The following is a 6,527-nucleotide window of genomic DNA, read 5'->3' as shown; positions in this document are numbered from 1 at the left end:
CTTAACTAACTAATAATAATAAGTAACTACTACTTACTTACGTTACGTTACGTTAAATTAAGTTAATAGTACTATACTACGTACTACTACGTACACACACACACACACACACACACACACACACACACACACACACACACACACACACACACGCGCACACACACGCGCGCGCGCGCGCATACACACACACACACACACATCACACACACACACCTGGTGATCATGAAACACTAACTTCATCGCTCACGATCGTTCGCTGGAACTTTAGAACTGCTTGCACTGTGTTATCCTAATTGCGTTTGAAAGAAATAAATGTTACACAATGAACTGAGAGATGCTGCAAACAAATCGTGTCAGAAAAGCCTTCCAGAATAGAGCATCGCGGTTATTACCATTGTCATCGTATTCAATATAATACACTTTGATAGTGTATTTCGTAAAGATTTAAATTCGATTGTTACGTGATTGTATAAAATACAGTTAATTCGAGTAAAATCATTGGAACAACGTTCATACGCGAAAGAGAAACGTATAAATTGAGATATTACAATAATACAACATTTGACATTTCCTATCGTTCTCTCTGAAAATCTATAAACTATTTGAAATATTAATAACTATATGTGAGATTATGTCATGTATTAGCATTTCTTGTTTAATGTTTTAGCACTTAATTTTTTATTATATAAAATTATATCATTTCTCACTTATATTGTTTGATAATAATAATAAGTTACTACAAAAGTTAGTATAATCTACAGTTTTACATAATCTTTTATGCTTCTTTTATTTTATCATGTTTTGATAAAGATCAGCCGCGTGTAAAATTCTTCATACAAATTTTATGAAATCAATCGCGGAAAAAGAGAAATCAAAAATATAGAACGCAAATGCAGTAAACGAAAACAGCGGCAATAATAGAGTCAGGAATGACGAACGCGATAATGCTGGAGAATATTGACGACAAAGACAAGGACGATGACGGTACTCATTATAATGATGGTTATAAACCGTTTATTGTATCGCATTACAAATGATAATGATCGGACTAATAGAAGGATACAACGATGATAATAATGTTAATATTGATGAGGTTAAAGGTGAGGAGATATCGATCACATGACAATAATGGACACATCGAACTACATTGAAATGGCAAACTTGATGATTCGTTCAGATGTGAGATGAAATAAAATGGCTAAATAAATTTAGTCGAATAAATTGAGTCCATGTGATTTTATGAATTTCGATGCACGGAAACTACCTCTATCTTTATTTGTTACATTGTGTTTCGTTTGGTTTTTGGTAAGAAATGAAAACGGAAGATAACTGCGACGATGACGTTAGCAATTACAATAACGATGACGACAAAGCGGCATTAGAATAAGAGAAAATCGAGAAGATGACAACATGACATTGACACCGACGACAAGATTAACAATGACTATGACATTGGTGATATGACTCTTTAAATTATGGTTGATAAAGTATGGTCGATAAAGAGATGATAACGTAGTCGGTTTTACAGAGAAGTTGACCATATACAAAAATCTAAAAAAGAAATAAAGAAGAGGAAAAAACGAGAAGTATACGGTGACAATGGTTGCATCCGGTGTGCGTTAGAAGGCATTCCCCTCATGATAATCGTTACATCACGCAATGAGGCGCAAGCAGCAATGACAGTAGCAGCATCCATAAAGCATATATAACTTAAGGTGGTTTTAAGAAGTAACACGTAAACGAGTTTGGGCACGGCTTGTCGGGTGACGGTGGTACAACGTATGCTCGATTAATAAAGATGCAAAATAAAGTATTAAGAGGCAAAAAAGAGAGCACACGGGCGCACGATATTTTCTCAGCTGCGAAAACTGTGGTGGTGTGATCTTAAATGTGACGGTGGTGTAGGAGCGTAAAATGGTGGTGTGCGATCGCGAGAGACGAGGCCGCGGCTAGAAAAGAAAACCTTCCCTCTCCCAAAAAAGAAAAGAAAAAGGAAAGGGCAAAGTAAAGAAATACATTGGGGATGATATCCTCTCTCTTTCTCTCTCTCTCTCTCTCTCTCTCTCTCTATCTCTCTTTTTCTCTCTATCTCAATCTCTATCCTCCCCTGCCCCAGTCTAATGTCTACTTGTCCACCTGTCCGACGTCTGTGCGACGTATCGTGCGCCAAAAACCCCTACAAAAGTAGTAACCCCTGTGTGTCTGGTTCTGCCGCCAGGTCTGTTGGCCGGCAGCGGCGCGAGCGATGAGTTTCGATGCGAGCCGTGCAACAAAAACCTGACCTCCCTAACGCGGTTGAAGCGGCATATACAGAACGTGCATACCAGGCCCAGCAAGGAACCGATCTGTAACATCTGCAAGCGGGTTTACTCCAGTCTAAACAGTCTGCGCAACCACAAGAGCATCTACCACCGACAGCACAACAAAAACGAGCAGCAGAGAAAGGAAGTAGCGCAGGCCCGCGAATGGCAGAGAGACCAGAGAGAGCACACCGACAGAAATTACTCTGCGCAACAACAGCAACAGCAACATCAGACTCAACAACATTCGCGAATGGGATGAGATTGCTTGCCATTTGTTCCCCTCGCTTTCTCTCTCTCTACCTCTATCATGAATTTTTTGATGAAGAGGGTGTACCGAATGTTCATGCGACACAAGCGTATATGTTGCTGTTATCGTCGATACGGATTAAAATCCGGCGCGATTCGAAATTTTGAAATTGATGCGGCGATTGAAATAGGTTATTTCTCGCCGTATAGCGGAATATGTAAGTCGACGAATTTGAAACGTAAAAATATCTCGATTCTCTATTTGTTACACCGTATTCGAACACTGGCAAAAAGACAGGCAGTGCAAAGTGCGAAACGAAAAAGTCGATCGATCATACAATTGTACTTTGCGACTTAATGTGATCTATTATAGTATATAATATCAACTTATCGCAAAGTAACGCGGAGAAATTACGAATGAGTTGAATTACTTGAACCGGTATCGCGTTGATGAAGCGAATTTAATCGAACGTTTCTAATGTAAACGTATGTCGAATAGCTTTCTACCACCGTCTGAGGGATGCACTCGCGATAAAGTCATCTGTATAGAGTCTTCGTTTATGACGATGGGTTAAATGTTAAATGCAGGTCGGATGAACGACGTCTTGAAATAAAATGCGTAATCGGAAAGGTGATATATCGTTTCGAATACACGATGAGCGACCACGCGCACAAAGCTGCATTGATATTTTTTATGAAAAGAAAGAATCATCTGTAAATAGCGTTGCAAAATGAGCGAAGGGCCGAAGGTCCGTGTGTATTAGAATCTGAACGATTACTTATGTGATAGGCATAACTCCTTCGATTTTCGACAAGGGCCACGCGATTTGTTGTTATTTTTATATATTATTTATGTGACAAACACACACGATAATTGCAGACAAATTTTGTTTTTTTTTTTTGTTTAGCGTCCTACGTGGCGATATAAAGAAAGGTGCGGTACAAAAACGGGATAATAAAATATTATTTAATATATCTAATTTATTTGTAATATATACACTCTCCATTCCTTTAGACAATTAGGCAATTATATAGTTGAATAAAACCTATTTGAATAAATCCTTTTCCTTCCATCCTCCTTCTTAATTTTCCCTTTTTCCTGACGTCGTTTTCCTAGCGTCTTTGTCCTCTCCTTTGTGTCTCATCCATGACAGAGTTTCTTCGCTGTGATTTAGTAATAAGATTTTATTTTCAGGGATTTCAAATATATTTACATCACGACACACGCGTTACCAATTCTATTAATTTATTTAGCGCCACTGGCAGAATTGATAAGTCTTCCGCGACATTCGCACGGAAAATTAATATTTCACTATTTTTACAATTTTAATTTTGAATTTCTAATTTATTGAATTGAAAATGAAATATAAATGTGTTGTTAGAAGCTTTCATTGATTTTTGCAAAATAATGTTTGCGCCCATCACATTTGAGTAGGATTTACATATTAAAAATTAATTTTATCTTAGAACGGTTTACTTGAATCAATATACAGTGTAAAAGCGAATTAATATTGATTTCTTAAAGTGCAAATAGGAGAAGCATCCGTAAATTATAAGTATTCGACATAATTTTTCAGATTGTTTCACGTTTTGATGCTTTACTTTGTGCATGCACATGTATTAACATTTACACAGTGTTTCTGTACTTTTATTAATTTTTACAAACAGTTTTAGCTTGATCATATAATCGCTTTTTAAAGAACATCATTAAAAAATAAAATTGTCGAAGCTGTTCGTAGACAAACAAGATGTGCATTAAAAGATTGTAATCACTAAAAATAAACATTTATCGACATTGAACATAGGTGCGCGTGTGCGCACGTATAAACGTATTAATGTACTTTTATTTGTTACATTTTTGAGAAAGGCACGTTCATTTCTAGATATGTCGTCCTTTCTCTTGTCTACAAATGAAAATAGAATATTTTTATCTCCGATGTTATCATCATATCTTTTCTATTTGATGTGTTGTAGTAGTTGTTATCGCCATTAACATTTTTCTCTATCGGCAAGTTTTCATATTATTGTTGCTGCTGCTATTGTCACTCCTGCTACTATGCCTCTACTATTACACTTTCTACTGTGACCGTTACTATTATTTTATATATATATTTATATATATATACATATATCTATTAGTTACCGTTACCATCATCGCCTCTGTTGACACCACAGATACTACTCCTTTTCCATCGAAAGTCAGTTAATATGCCGGAGGAAAGTGGCACGTTTACTTTTACAGCTCGGAGAAAGGTATGTGCGGACATTTCGTTGCTTGTTAAGCTCGCTTGGAATATCTTTTTCTCATATCGTTTCCGTTTCATCCGGTATTTCATCATAAATTAAATAACGATAAGTACGCATTGAAGTATAATTTCTCTCCTCATTAAGTATGTCTGGATTTCCTCTTGATTAGTTCTAAGAGCAATATATCGAATCACAATTTATCGGATACAAAGCCAAATAGTGAATTACATTGATAGTGAGACTCGAGTCGTTTTATAATTACTTTCATTTCATTTCGCGATGACAGCAAAACGGTTACAGTAACGATCGTCTTGAGTTTTCATTTTCGGATCTATCGAATTTATCACGAAGAACGAAATCTTCGTAACACTTGATATTGTGTTTCGTATAATTATTATAGAAACTTAACTACTTAAACACAGCCATAAGTGAAGAAATAAAACAGGCGATTGCAAAATAACTCATGTAATAATTAAAATGCAACGAAGATCTTTCTTTCTCTTTCTTTCTCTCTTTCTCTCTCTTTTTCTTTACGGTACGAGAATCCGCGAGAATCGCACTGTCGTGTTCCTCCGGCGGTCTACGATCATCGCGCTTATTATGCATGACCAATGACAAACCAGAGCTCCGAGCCACATTTATATCTCTCTGCGATTAAGATGCAGCAGAAACGAAGTACTCGAGCAACGTACGTGGCTCGCAGGGACATTACAACAGGCTGTCAGTAAGAATATCGACGGATATCCAGTAGAAATTTCCTTTGCCTTTGATACCACTGCCAATCTTGCTCTCGATCGATCCCGATTTAATCCTCAACCGTTCTTCCTTAAGCCTCATCTTAAACCTTCTTTTCCCTCAATCAACCGACTTGCCTATAATTTGATTGTCAGCGAGAACCTTACGTTTGGCCCCTTAACACCTTGGCATATCACCCTATCTCTAGCCCTAATCATACAAAAATACTTAGCAGCGTATCGTAACTAATCTTGTCCAGTGATATTAATAGCAGTCGTATCTTTGTTCTTGTTTGTTCCCGGTCCCGCTCGCTCGGCTATACGTTTGGCTCTGGTTCGTCATTGTTCTGTGTGTACCTACCCGCTACCTTCACGAACACGGACTTGCGCTGGGGGTCCATCCACACACGTGGCTCTCCGTGTGCCTCCTACACCACAAATATTGGTTCGTAATGGAAATATTTCTTTTTAATTGGGTGTCGATGCATATGTAACGGACTATGGTACTTGATTTCATTTTCTCTCTTTCTTTTTTCTCTCTCATTCTGTTTTTCTTTTTAAAATACTTTGCATATTTTATTCTTTTCTCTCTCTCTCTCTCTCTCTCTCTCTCTCTTTCTCACGCTCGTTTTCATATCATGCATTTATGTCATTCTTTATTTTACATCTATTTACTCTATTTTACATCTGTTTATCTCTATTTTACATCTATTTACTATCTATTTGTATTCATATATCTTTATTTATCGTTTCTTCACGCACATTTTAAATATCTATTGTTTATCATATAATTTATCGACTTGCGTACCGCCTACACTTTTTTTATCTGTTATATTTATCAACACACGTAACTTTTCCCTGTTTCGTTTTGCTTGCCTATCGCTTTATAAAAACGCTACAACCGTATCGCTGCTTTCTCTCTCTCTCTTCTCTTCNCTCGCTCACTCTACTCTCTACTACGGTCGTCTTCTACTTTACCTTACTTTACTTAACTACT

At 37.0% G+C, this 6,527-nt stretch overlaps 1 protein-coding gene across 1 annotated transcript in view; it reads left to right on the top strand.

The window, feature by feature from the left end:
- Nucleotides 1-6,527, top strand: part of LOC105618555 — a 33,212-nt gene that overhangs the window by 26,161 nt on the left and 524 nt on the right. The gene's annotated exons all lie outside the window — the stretch shown is intronic.

This window comes from Atta cephalotes (genome assembly GCF_000143395.1).
Source record: "Atta cephalotes unplaced genomic scaffold scaffold00017, whole genome shotgun sequence".
In the NCBI taxonomy this organism is placed as follows: Eukaryota; Metazoa; Arthropoda; class Insecta; order Hymenoptera; family Formicidae; genus Atta; species Atta cephalotes.
The sequence above is the reverse complement of the archived record's forward strand: the minus strand, read 5'-3'. Positions and strand labels throughout refer to the sequence as shown.